We start from the raw sequence: 13,798 nt of genomic DNA on the forward strand, positions 1-13,798 counted from the left end.
AATATATCTTTGAAATTACAATGCATTGAAAGGGTCCTTTTAGTCGGGCTTCAATGCACTCACTATTGAGCTGCCGCTGTGCCAGTCTGTGTTGTGTCTGTAATAGCTTTTCATGGGGAATCGTGAAATCCTATTTACATTATGATGACTGAGGACAACCCGGTGGTAACTCATGGGTGACTGTCACTAATCAGTTATAAGATCATGCTCTCAAGGATGGGAATATAAGCAATTCTTCATGAACTTTTAATGAAGAATTCATTTTAAGTATAAGTATTTAAAAAAAATTTGGGATGAACATATACATTGTAACCTTAGCGTACAACTAATAAAACGTTTACGTGAAATTATTTTAATTGCAATTTTTATCGGAGCCTACTAATCTCCAATATCGCAAACATGATTTCAACCCAGGTATGTTTTAAAAGCTGCTATCTATCACAATTTAGCAGCACAAAACGAGTGCAAATATAAAGCTTTATGTGATTTGCTTAATACAAAAATCTAGGCTGACACTCCCAGTGCAGTGCTGAGGGAGAGCTGCACTGTCAGAGGTGCCGTCTTTCGATAGAGTCATTAATCCGAGGCCCTGTCTGCTCTCTCACATGGACGTAAAAGATCCCATGGCAATATTTCGAAGAGCAAGGGAATTATCCCCGGTGTCCTGGCCAATATTTATCCCTCAATCAGCATAACAAAAACAGATTATCTGGGTCATTATCACATTGCTGTTTGTGGGAGCTTGCTGTGTGCAAATTTGGCTGCCGCGTTTCCTACGTTCCAACAGTGACTGCAGTTCAAAAAAGTAACTCATTGGCTGTAAAGCGCTTTGGGACATCTGGTGGTTATGCATGAAAGGCGCTATATAAATGCAAGGCTTTCTTTTTTCTTTTAATGTCGTTTATATTTATCGAAAGACTTGCATTTTTGTAGCACCTCATCACGTCCCCCAGAAATGCCCCAAAGTAGTTCACATCGCAAGAATGATTATTGTTTTACATGAGTCAGTGCAGCCGCCATTTTGCATACAGCGAGCTCCCACGGATAGCAAGGAGATGAATCTGTTGTTGTAGAATGTTACAGCAGAGAAAGAAGGCTTTCAGGTCACTGGGTGTGCACCAGTGTTTTGCTGCACATCAGCTACTTAGTCTAATCAGACACCCCCGCTGACTCCCGATAGCTTTTCATATTCTTTTTCACGAAACTATCAAATTTCCTTTCAAAACAAATTGTGGATTCTGACTCAACAATGGTGTGTGACCATACTGCATTCTAAACACCCTCTTGTGAAAGAGCATTTTTCCTATCCACCCTTTCCATTCTCTTTGCAATTATCTTAAATTTGAGCCCTCTTGTTACTATCTCGCTGATCAGTGGGAGCAGCCTCATCATAACCTTGGGTGAACTTGATCATAGTGACAGAGAAGATCACGGAGCTCCTTGCACTGGTGCTTAAGGTGAGGCTAGAGGGATCTAGAGAGAGGGATATGAGGAGGCCATTCATCATGGAAAATGGGTTATCTGCGTCATCCAGGATGATCCTGAAATCATAGGTATTTTCAACTGAGGTGAGTGAAGTATGGTAGCGCTTAATACAATCTGGATCTGGGAATGGAGGGTTAGGCCTTTTGTATGGCAAGTGCTATCAAGTCGGCACCCCTCTTTTCTGAGGCAGCAAAGACAGGGGCTGAACGGGGGAATGACAGCACAGGGAGAGAATGATTGATACAAAAGCAAAATACTGCAGATGCTGTAATCGGGAATAAAAACAGAAACATAGAAACATAGAAAATAGGTGCAGGAGTAGGCCATTCGGCCCTTCGAGCCTGCACCACCATTCAATAAGATCATGGCTGATCATTCCCTCAGTACCCCTTTCCTGCTTTCTCTCCATACCCCTTGATCCCTTTAGCCTTAAGGGCCATATCTAACTCCCTCTTGAATATATCCAATGAACTGGCATCAACAACTCTCTGCGGCAGGGAATTCCACAGGTTAACAACACTCTGTGAAGGAGTTTCTCCTCATCTCAGTCCTAAATGGCCTACTCCTTATCCTAAGACTGTGTCCCCTGGTTCTGGAGTTCCCCAACATCGGAAACATTCTACCCGCAAGTAACCTGTCCCATCCCGTCAGAATCTTATATGTTTCTATGAGATACTCTCTCATCCTTCTAAACTCCAATGTATAAAGGCCCAGTTGATCCAGTCTCTCCTCATTTGTCAGTCCAGCCATCCCGGGAATCAGTCTGGTGAACCTTCGCTGCACTCCCTTAATAGCAAGAACGTCCTTCCTCAGATTAGGAGACCAAAACTGAACACAATATTCCAGGTGAGGCCTCACCAAGGCCCTGTACAACTGTAATAAAGCCTCCCTGCTCCTATACTCAAATCCCCAAGCTATGAAGGCCAACATACCATTTGCCTTCTTCACCGCCTGTTGTACCTGTATGCCAACTTTCAATGACTGATGAACCATGACACCCAGGTCTTGTTGCACCTCCCCTTTTCCTAATCTGCCGCCATTCAGATAATATTCTGTCTTTGTGTTTTTGCCTCCAAAGTGGGTAACCTCACATTTATCCACATTATACTGCATCTGCCATGCATTTGCCCACTCACCTAACCTGTCCAAGTCACCCTGCAGCATCCTAGCGTCCCCCTCACAGCTCACACCGCCACCCAGTTTAGTGTCATCTGCAAACTTGGAGATATTACACTCAATTCCTTCATCCAAATCATTGATGTATATTGTAAAGAGCTGGGGTCCCAGCACTCAGCTGGAAATCTCAGCGGGTCGGGCAGCATCTGTGGAGAGAGGAAGCAGAGTTAACGTTTCGGGTCGATGACCCTTTATCAGAACTAGAGAGTGTTCGGAAAGAACAGATTCTTAACAAGCACTGAAAGGTGGAGGGAAAGAACAAAAGGGAAGGTCTGTGATAGGTTGGAAGACAGGAGAGATTAGAGAGACAAAATGGATGATGGCCCAAATTCAAATGGTAATGCCAGGACTTAGAAAAACATTAGTCAAGATAGGGTGTGAATGGCGGTATACTGACCAACTGCCCTCAGAGACAAGGAGAAAAACAGAAAGAAAGAAACAGGCTCTGGGGGAGGGGGAGGGGGAAAAGGGAGCCAAAGATTTGCAGCGATTCTGCTCTGAAATGTTTAAACTCGATGTTGAGTCCAGAAGGCTGTAAAGTGCCTAAACGAAAGATGAGGTGCTGTTCCTCGAGCTTGAGAAAATGACTGCCTGGCTGGAAGTGGTGAGGGAACCAATCAAGCACATGAAAAGCCGCGAAGATGTCATGATGAGCAGACAACCAAAGATGGCGATGTTGGGATCGCGAAATAGAGATTGTAAGAGACACAGCAGTGGGATTAGAGGAGGAAAAGGGGTTGTGTGTAGCATGGAGATGAAGGACGTGGCTACAGGTGGTCTTCGTGGAGATCAAGACCATAGATGCAGAGGGGTCATGAGATGCTGGGGTCAAGATGATGACCAAGGATGTTAGTTGGGGAGTTTATATGAAGGATAGAAACATAGAAACATAGAAAATAGGTGCAGGAGTAGGCCATTCGGCCCTTCGAGCCTGCACCGCCATTCAATGAGTTCATGGCTGAACATGCAACTTCAGTACCCCATTCCTGCTTTCTCACCATACCACTTGATCCCCCTAGTAGTAAGGACTACATCTAACTCCTTTTTGAATATATTTAATGAATTGGCCTCAACAACTTTCTGTGGTAGAGAATTCCACAGGTTCACCAATCTCTGGGTGAAGAAGTTGCTCCTCATCTCGGTCCTGAATGGCTTACCCCTTATCCTTAGACTGTGACCCCTGGTTCTGGACTTCCCCAACATTGGGAACATTCTTCCTGCATCTAACCTGTCTAAACCCATCAGAATTTTAAACGTTTCTATGAGGTCCCCTCTCATTCTTCTGAACTCCAGTTTATCCTGTCTTTCTTGATATGTCAGTCCCACCATCCCAGGAATCAGTCTGGTGAATCTTCGCTGCACTCCCTCAATAGCAAGAATGTCCTTCCTCAAGTTAGGAGACCAAAACTGTACACAATACTCCAGGTGTGGCCTCACCAAGGCCTTGTACAACTGTAGCAACACCTCCCTGCCCGTGTACTCAAATCCCCTCACTATGAAGGCCAACATGCCATTTGCTTTCTTAACCGCCTGCTGTACCTGCATGCCAACCTTCAATGACTGATGTACCATGACACCCAGGTCTCGTTGCACCTCCCCTTTTCCTAATCTGTCACCATTCAGATAATAGTCTGTCTCTCTGTTTTTACCACCAAAGTGGATAACCTCACATTTATCCACATTATACTTCATCTGCCATGCATTTGCCCACACACCTAACCTATCCAAGTCACTCTGCAGCCTCATAGCATCCTCCTCGCAGCTCACACTGCCACCCAACTTAGTGTCATCCGCAAATTTGGAGATACTACATTTAATCCCCTGGTCTAAATCATTAATGTACAATGTAAACAGCTGGGGCCCCAGCATAGAACCTTGCGGTACCCCACTAGTCACTGCCTGCCATTCTGAAAAGTACCCATTTACTCTTACTCTTTGCTTCCTGTCTGCCAACCAGTTCTCAATCCACGTCAGCACACTACCCCCAATCCCATGTGCTTTAACTTTGCACATTAATCTCTTGAAAGAGACAGGAGGCTTCAGGTAAGGATCGAACTGCAGGTCTTTAGGTAGGGAGGCTAAGGAAAGAGGGAAGGGTAGACAAGGAAGTTAGAATGGGTTTGTGGGAGTAAGTAAATAAAGGGCATGAGGGATGGAAGAGGCTGAGGTGCTTTAAGAAAGGGAAGGAGCTGAAGTAACATAAAGAAAGGTGATGGTGTGACTTGGAGATGAAGGCCACATTGGTCCCATGGTGTATTCGCCGTCCACGCTGTGGTCTCCTCCACATTGGGGAGACCAAACGCAGACTGGGTGACCGCTTTGCAGAACACCTCCGTTCAGTCCGTAAGCGTGACCCCGAGCTTCTGGCCGCCTGTCACTTTAATTCTCTGCTTTACTCTCACTCTGACCTCTCCGATCTCGGCCTCCTACACTGTTCCAATGAAGCTCAACGCAAGCTCGAGGGACAGCATCTCATCTTTCGATTAGGCACTTTACAGCCTTCTGATCTCAACATCGAGTTCAATAATTTCAGACCATAACCTCTGCCCAATTTTGCTTTCTTTCCTCCTTGCCCCCCCGCCACCCCCGATCTTATGTTAAAAAAAAAATCGCTCTGACTCCCATGGCAGTTGGCACTTATACCACCATTCACACCCTGTCTAGACTAATCTCTTTCTAACTTCTGCCATTACCATCTCAAGTTGGCCCATCATCTCTTTTGTCTCTTTAATCTCCCCTGTCTTCCACCCTATCACAGATCTTCTCTTTTGTTCCTTCCTCCCCTCCCCCTTTCAGTGCTCCTTAAGAATCTGTTCATTGTGAACATTCTCCAATTCTGATGAAGGGTCATTGACCCGAAACCTTAACTCTGTTTCTCTCTCCACAGATGCTGTCTGACCCGCTGAGTCTTTCCAGCATTCTCTATTTTTTTATTACTGATCCAATTGTAATTTGTATTTGGGCAGATAGTGGCAATTATAACTCAGGTACCGAGGCTTTTATAAGATGGGTAACGATCTACTCCTCACGAGCCATGTTTCTGTCGGCAACAGGATGTCAGTACAATCACTCATGATGAGATCATTGATGGCAAGGCTCTTGTCTGTGATAGAGCAAACATCCTGGAGGGAAGTATGGAGATTGCTGATCCATCAGTGTGGTCTGGGGGAGTGCTGGTTGAAGAAGTGAGCAGGATGGGTGGAGGTTGGAGAGCTTAACTCCCGTGTGGAACGTGCTGGGCAAGATGTTTAGTGAGACGAGCAGAAGATGGGAAAATTAATGGTGCTGTCCTTAAAGATGCGGTAATACTCAGGAATTGTTGACAATATGTTGAAGTCGATGTGTATGCCTTCTGGGCGCAAGATATTTTCCCAGGGCCTACTTCAGATTGCTATTATCATCATCATCATAAGCAGTCCCTCAGAATCAAAGAAGACTTGCTTCCATTCTAAAAGTGAGTCCTTAGGTGATTGAACTGTCCAATATAAGAACCACAGTCCCTTTCACAGGTGGGACAGACAGTGGTTGGAGGAAAGAATGGGTGGGACTGGTTTGCCACATGCTCTTTCCGCTGCCTGCGCTTGATTTCTGCATGCTCTCGGCGATGAGACTCGAGGTGCTCAGCGCCCTCCCGGATGCACTTCCTCCACTTAGGGCGGTCTTTGGCCAGGGTCTCCCAGGTGTCAGTGGGGATGTTGCACTTTATCAGGGAGGCCTTGTAACGTTTCCTCTGCCCACCTTTGGCTCGTTTGCTGTGTAGGAGTTCCGAGTATAGAGCGCTTGCTTTGGGAGTCTCGTGTCTGGCATGCGGACAATGTTGCCTGCCCAGCGGAGCTGATCAAGTGTGGTCAGTACTTCAATGCTGGGGATGTTGACCTGGTCGAGGACATTGGTACATCTGTCTGTCCTAATTGCTATTTGGCCTGGTGATGGGTGCAGATTTTACTGGCAGTCACTGTCTCTGTATTGTAGACGCAAGATCTGCTGGGTTTCTAAATATTGCTATGGTCAACAAGTGTTGCTGGAAATGTTTGCTTTTCAGAGTGTCCGCTGTGGCTCAGTGGGCAGCACTCTCACTTTGGAGTCAGAAGGTCCAGGAACTTGAGCAGAAGAAAATCTAGGCTGACGCTCCAGTGCAGTGCTGATGGAGTGCTGCACTGTCGGAGGTGCCGTCTTTTGGAAGAGATGTTAAACCGAGGTCCCGTCTACTCTCTCAGGTGGATGTAAAAGATCCCTCGGCACTATTTTGAAGAAGAGCAGGGAAGTTCTCCCCGGTGTCCTGGACAATATTTATCCCTCAATCGACATACCAAAAAGACAGATTATCTGGTCATTATCACGTTGCCGTTTTTGGGAGCTTGCTGCTGCGTTTCCCACATTACAACAGTGACTAAACTTCAAAAAGTACTTCAGTGGCTGTAAAGCAGTTTGAGACGTCCGGTGATTGTGACAGGCACTAAATAAATGAAAGTTTTTTGAATACACAGACTGAGTGCAATCATCAGGTGTCTATGGACTATTTACATTCACTGAAAATTCAGGCTTAGCCTTCAGACAAATTTCAATTTGGGGATTCAGATCACCTGCCAATTCACAATGTCCAAATCCCAATCCAGTAAAGTCCAAACTTGTTATTTAAATAGAAAGGAAAGTGTTACCTGGGACTGGACCATCAGGGAATGTGAACTCATCTGCCAGAAAGTTGCCAAGGATCCCATGTTTAATCTCGAAAGTGTCAGCCGGGGCTCGGTAGGCAGCACTCTTGCCCCAAACGGTAAAGGCCGTGGGTTCAAAGTCCCACTCCAAAAATCTAGGCTGACACTCCCAGTGCAGTGCTGAGGAAGCGTTGCACTGTTGGAGGTGCCATCTTTTGGATGAGACGTTAAACCAAGGCCCCATCTGCTCTCTCAGGTGGACGTAGATGATCCGAGGGCACTATTTTGAAGAAGAGCAGGGGAAATATCCCCGGTGTCCAGGGGCCAATAATTATCCCTCAATCAACATAACAAAACAGATTATCTGGTCATTATCACATTGCTGTTTGTGGGAGCTTGCTGCGCGCAAATTGGCTGCCGCGTTTCCCACATTACAACAGAGACGACATTTCAAAAGTACTTCATTGGCTATGAAGCGCTTTGAGACGTCCTGAGGTTGTGAAGGGCGCTATAAAAATGCGACTCCATGTTTCTTTTTATTTTAAAAAATTTGTTAAGTATCCTGAATGATTCATTGTCAGATGTGCAGGAATCCAGATGCGGATTCTAAAGGACGAACCCAACGGGAAAACCCACCTCCAATTATTACGGGCTCCAGGCACAATAAATGACTGAGCTCCAAGTGAAAGAAGTTTCTGTGGGATTACGGCTAACTTCGCAAACAATCTGCCGAGTGGTCCGTGCTGAAGCTGAAATGGCTGACCGCGGAGAGTCATCTGTTATTTGCCCGGAGTTTTACCAATTTTTGTTGCTATCATAGAAACATAGAAAATAGGTGCAGGAGTAAGCCATTCGGCCCTTCTAGCCTGCACCGCCATTCAATGAGTTCATGGCTGAACATGCAACTTCAGTACCCCATTCCTGCTTTCACGCCATACCCCTTGATCCCCCTAGTAGTAAGGACTTCATCTAACTCCTTTTTGAATATATTTAGTGAATTGGCCTCAACAACTTTCTGTGGTAGAGAATTCCACAGGTTCACCACTCTCTGGGTGAAGAAGTTTCTCCTCATCTTGGTCCTAAATGGCTTTCCCCTTATCCTTCGACTGTGACCCCTGGTTCTGGACTTTCCCAACATTGAGAACATTCTTCCTGCATCTAACCTGTCTAAACCCATCAGAATTTTAAACGTTTCTATGAGATCCCCTCTCATTCTTCTGAACTCCAGTGAATACAAGCCCAGTTGATCCTGACTTTCTTGATATGTCAGTCCCGCCTTCCCGGGAATCAGTCTGGTGAACCTTCGCTGCACTCCCTCAATAGCAAGAATGTCCTTCCTCAAGTTAGGAGACCAAAACTGTACACAATACTCCAGGTGTGGCCTCAGCAAGGCCCTGTACAACTGTAGTAACACCTCCCTGCCCCTGTACTCAAATCCCCTCGCTATGAAGGTCAACATGCCATTTGCTGTACCTGCATGTCGGCTGAAGAGCGGCAGCAAGAAGGAGCTGGGGTTTGCTGCACAAATCTCAAGAACTACACTATCTCTGTGCCTGATTTTTCACCAGTACAATTCCATTTCCACCCATTTCTTTTTGCATTTCCTGATATAGTTCCGCTGGTTGAACACATGCATTGCAATTTAAGCATTCTAATACAGGTTGTTTTCTTTATGTAAGTATGTACTGCCCCCCTCCCCAATGTAGGACCATCTCTTTAAACAAAGAAAAGTGGCCGTTTGACACAAAGGTTGTTCAATATCTTTCTGTGCAAGTAAAATCCATAAACCACCATGACAGGTGGCTCTGTAGCTCAGGGGTTAGAGCATTGGTCTTATAAACCAAGGGCTGTGAGTTCAAATCTCACTTAGGCCTGCTCAATTTTATGGGAATTAACAGATATGGAGATTGGGCAGGAAAGTGGAGTAGAGGTTAAAGACTCCGCCATGATCTTATTGAAAAGTGGAGCAGGCTTGAAGGCCCGCTCCATTTCCAAAGTCGGAGGGGATGTCCCATGGCTGTAGGGGGCCAAAGAGTTTTTAGTCAGTAGTTTTTTTGAAATGCTCCTGAGGAAGCAAATCGGCCTGTTTTGAAAGGTAATCAATCCCCTCCTGGATCAATTACCTTTGCGGTGGGCAAACCTCAAGGCTTCCGATGCCAGGTCTCGGATACCGTACTGGGTCTATCGAATGGTGCGTTGGGCAGAGGTCTCGTCATACTCCAAGACCACGCCCCCACCCCGCCCTGACCTTCACGTCTCTGCCGAATAGCAGGGGTGTTGGGCAGAATGCTCTCCCACCACCACACTGCACTAACGGGAGTCAGTGCCTTCAGGAAGGTAAAAAGAAAGACTTGCATTTATATAGCCCCTTTCACAATGACCGGACGTCTCAAAGCGCTTTACAGCCAATGAAGTACTTTTTGGAGTGTCGTCACTGTTGTTTTATGGGAAAGGCAGCAGCCAATTTGCGCACAGCCAGCTCCCACAAACAGCAATGTGATAATTCCCCTGCTCTTCTCCGAAATGCTGCCATGGGATCTTTTATGTTCACCTGAGAGGGTAGACAAGTCCTTGGTTTAACGTCTCATCCAAAAGGCAGCACCTCTGACACTACAGCACTCCCTTATCACTGCACTGCAGTGTCAGCCTAGATTTATGTGCTCAAGTTCTTGGAGTGAGATTTGAACCCACAACCTTCTGACTCAAAAGGACAAAGGTGCTGCCCACTGAGCCACGGCTGACACAACTGACAGGGAAGGAAAGCAGAAATTGGAAAGCATAGAATTTGTTTTTACCTTTGAAAATCATGAATGGCAGCAATGTGAGTAGATTGTAACCAACCAAAAAAAAAGTTCATTCTTCTCCTGGCTAATCAACCAACAATATTATTCAATTTCTATTCTGAAATTAAAGCTCATCCAACACTTAATATCATCGGAAGTATTGCTTCAGAATGAATAAGCATGACCCTTTTTGTAACCACCTGCGACACACATTTAGATTTAATACTTGTTTGTCTTTTTATGGATGCGGTTGTAAACTTTAATGGCTTCTTATGAACCTTAAAGACGGACTTCGTTCAGCAGCAGTGACTGACAGGTCAGAGAAAGATGCATCGTGGTAGAATAATGGCCTCATAGATAAGGAAAGAAAATCTTCTGGTTATATGTCATTGATCTCTTGATTTGCGTTATTCACCACTCTAAATTACAAGAGTAGTGGTCTGACCTGCATCATGAATAGGTCTCGAAGGCAAGGACCTTCCTTGACAATGCTGTTTTTGTGAAGCTTTTTTTTTCAGAAACTTGATGAGAAAGCGGACATTCTCTCTCTCTCTCTCTCTCTCTTTCTCTCTCATTCTCCAATTTTACCTCACGTCCAGACTAAGCATAGTGAGCTGGGGGGGTTTTATGTGGTGCTTTCGTGCAGCTTATTCATCTTACCGTCAAACAGCAATTCTGATAGGGTGATACATTTAATTCGAGTGATACTTTATAGTACTTTGGGTGAGTAGGGATGTATTTACATTTGCCATCATTTTCCTAGGTTTCATTGAGCACTAATTGTTAAAATTCATAGAATCATAGAAATTTACAGCACGGAAGGAGGCCATTTCTGCCCATTGTGTCCGCGCCGGCCGACCAAGACCTATCCAGCCTAATCCCACTTTCCCGCTCTTGGTCTGTAGCCCTGTAGGTTACGGCACTTCAAGTGCACATCCAAGTACTTTTTAAATGTGGTGAGGGTTTCTGCCTCTACCACCATTTCAGGCAGTGAGTTCCAGACCCCCACCACCCTCAGGGTGAAGACATTTCCCCTCAATTCCCCTTGAAACCTCCGCCCATTGACTTTAAATCTACATGCTTTCATTATTTTTTTGTGTTGCTTCATGGCTTTGATATCCAAAAGGTTTCATCTCAACATTTTCAGAACTTAAAAAAACCTTTCCCTATTTCTTGTCCTCTTTTGAAAACACTGATTCATTTCAGATAAGGTTCCACAGGTGCTGCCATCGGTCCAGTATCTCTCCCAGGCGGCTATTCCTCATGTGTGAGCTTGGGCAATGAGTGTTGACAGGTTATTTGACCATGGAAGTCTCACAAACTGTTCATATCCAAATGACACATGGATGGCCCTTCCCCAGTGGGTCACTGGATAGTAATCAGGAGTGAGAACCATGGCTAATTATCCACTTCCCGAGTCCAGCGATGTTGAGACCAATGTGGGAGTGCCTTCACCCCACGGTCTGCAGCGGTTCAAGAAGGCGGCTCACCACCACCTTCTCAAGGGCAATTAGGGATGGGCAATAAATGCCGGCCTTGCCAGCGATGCCCACATCCCAGGAACGAAAATAAAACAAGAACCAAGTGCTGTGACCTTCTGGGCTGTTTATAACTTTGTGCTATATCAGGAGGTGGCTTTACCATTGTAGGCCAAGGCGGGGGCGGGGTGGGGGGGGGGGGGAAAGAGTGGAGGGTGGGTGGGGGGGGTGCCGTGGGGGGTATGGTGGGGGACGGGGGAAGAAGAAGGCTCAATGTTAGGATTAGACAGTGCTGAACTGGTTAATCCATTACTCTCTGTGGTCAGACCAGATCTAGAAAATTGGCCCCAAATAATGCTTCTTCACAGTCCCAGCACTTATGCCCAGATTGTACCCGCTGGTGCCCACCAGTTCTGACCATGATAGATTAAATCGAGTCAGTGGAAGGACACCTCATTTGCACAGGACGGCGGGTGCCTACACCACTATGGAGGCACTTCAGGCGCCTGTTGCCAGAAAGTCCAGCAGCCCGGCAGCTATCTGAAGGGTTACCCGTGGTCCCCTTGGGGCAAGTGTATTTGTTCTTCTTTCAGTCTTCTTTAAAAAAGCCTGATGCTAAAAAGTAACAAAAAAGCATCTCATCTTGGAGACCATATCCCTGGCCTGGATTCATAAGAAATTATGAACATAAGAAATAGGAGCAGGAGTCAGCCATATGTCCCCTTGAGCCTACTCCACCATTCAATAAGATCATGGCTGATCTTCTACCTCAACTCCACTTTCCCACCCGATCCTCATATTCCTTGACTCCCTTAGTGCCCAAAAATTCCCACTGTGGTGACTATGCGTGCAATTCTGGAGGCCGGTATGCCTCAACTCACGGACATTCAGACTTTCAGCGTAAGGAATCCCTGCCCTTGGCTCTGCCCCTTTGCATCACGGGTCTTATAAGGGGTGGGAGAAAGTGTCACCCCTTGCAAGGCTGGCCTGGAACTCCCAACGTAGACCAGTATGTGTCAGATTTGGGTCCCGGTCTATTACTGTGCTTTTCTGCCAGAGTTATGGTAGGACTCCTCCAGAAGGCCCTGTCAATTTGACCCCATTGTGATAATGGCATTGTACTTGCACCTGGCATAAAAACTGATGTCTGACCACTGACATCATCTGTACAGTGTTCTTAACATCCACGTTCAAAGGAAGGTTTCTGGTGTATATGTTCTTCATTAACTATCAAGAACTGCCTGCTCTGATTGTGGAGTAAATAGGACATCTCTTTCCCTTATCAGTGATGCTCAGACAGCAGACTATAGGAGTTACTCCAGTGCTGCGCTCCTCTAATTTTGGCCTCTTGAGCATCCCCGATTTCAATCGCTCCACCATTGGTGGCTGTGCCTTCATCTGTCAAGGCCCCAAGCTCTGGAACTCGCTCCCTAAACCTCTCCGCCTCTCTACCTTTCTTTCCTCCTATAAGACGCTCCGTAAAACCTACCTCTTTGACCATCTGCCCTACTATCCCTTTATGTGGCTCAGTGTTAAATGTTGTTTTATAACGCTCCTGTGAAGCATCTTTGGACATTTTACTATGTTAAAGATGCTATATAAAAGCAAGTTGTTGTTGTTGTTGTTGTTGTTGTTGTTGAGTATTGATATAATTGGGATTTGATTCACTTTGCTTCTCCAAATATTTCGGATCCATAAAGAATTCTCTGTGGGCATTGATGAGCTAGGATGTACATTGCACAAGGATTGAAAACCCAGTAACAATGAATAAGAAAGTTGTTGCCCTTCTGATCTATCCACACTTAAGTAATATAACCGATCATACTAATGTTCCGCGCAAGCATATTTCATGCATGTCAGCCGTGGCTCAATGGGTTGCACCCTTGCCTCAGTGTCAGAAGGTTGTGGGTTCAATGTCCCACCCTGGGAACTTGAACACAAAACTCCAAGCTGACACTACAGTGCAGTGCTGAGGGAGTGCTGTGCTGTCTGTCTGATGTGACATTAAACCAAGGTCACTCAGAGAATTGTGAACCTGTGGAATTCTCGACCACAGAAAGTTGTTGAGGCCAGTTTGTTAGATATATTCAAAAGGGAGTTAGATGTGTCCCTTATGGCTAAAGGAATCAAAGGGTATGGAGAGAAAGCAGGAATGGGGTACTGAAGTTGCATGATCAGCCATGATCATATTGAATGGTGGTGCAGGCTCGAAGGGCCAAAT

The 13,798-nt window shown here is 45.7% G+C and overlaps 1 non-coding gene across 1 annotated transcript; it reads left to right on the forward strand.

Moving 5' to 3' along the window:
* The first annotated feature begins 9,117 nt into the window (after positions 1-9,117).
* trnai-uau (transfer RNA isoleucine (anticodon UAU)) lies at positions 9,118-9,190 on the forward strand. The gene has a single exon. It is a non-coding gene; the product is annotated as a tRNA-Ile (tRNA).
* Positions 9,191-13,798: the final 4,608 nt, after the last annotated feature.

This window comes from Pristiophorus japonicus, chromosome 13 (genome assembly GCF_044704955.1).
Source record: "Pristiophorus japonicus isolate sPriJap1 chromosome 13, sPriJap1.hap1, whole genome shotgun sequence".
NCBI lineage: Eukaryota > Metazoa > Chordata > Chondrichthyes > Pristiophoridae > Pristiophorus > Pristiophorus japonicus.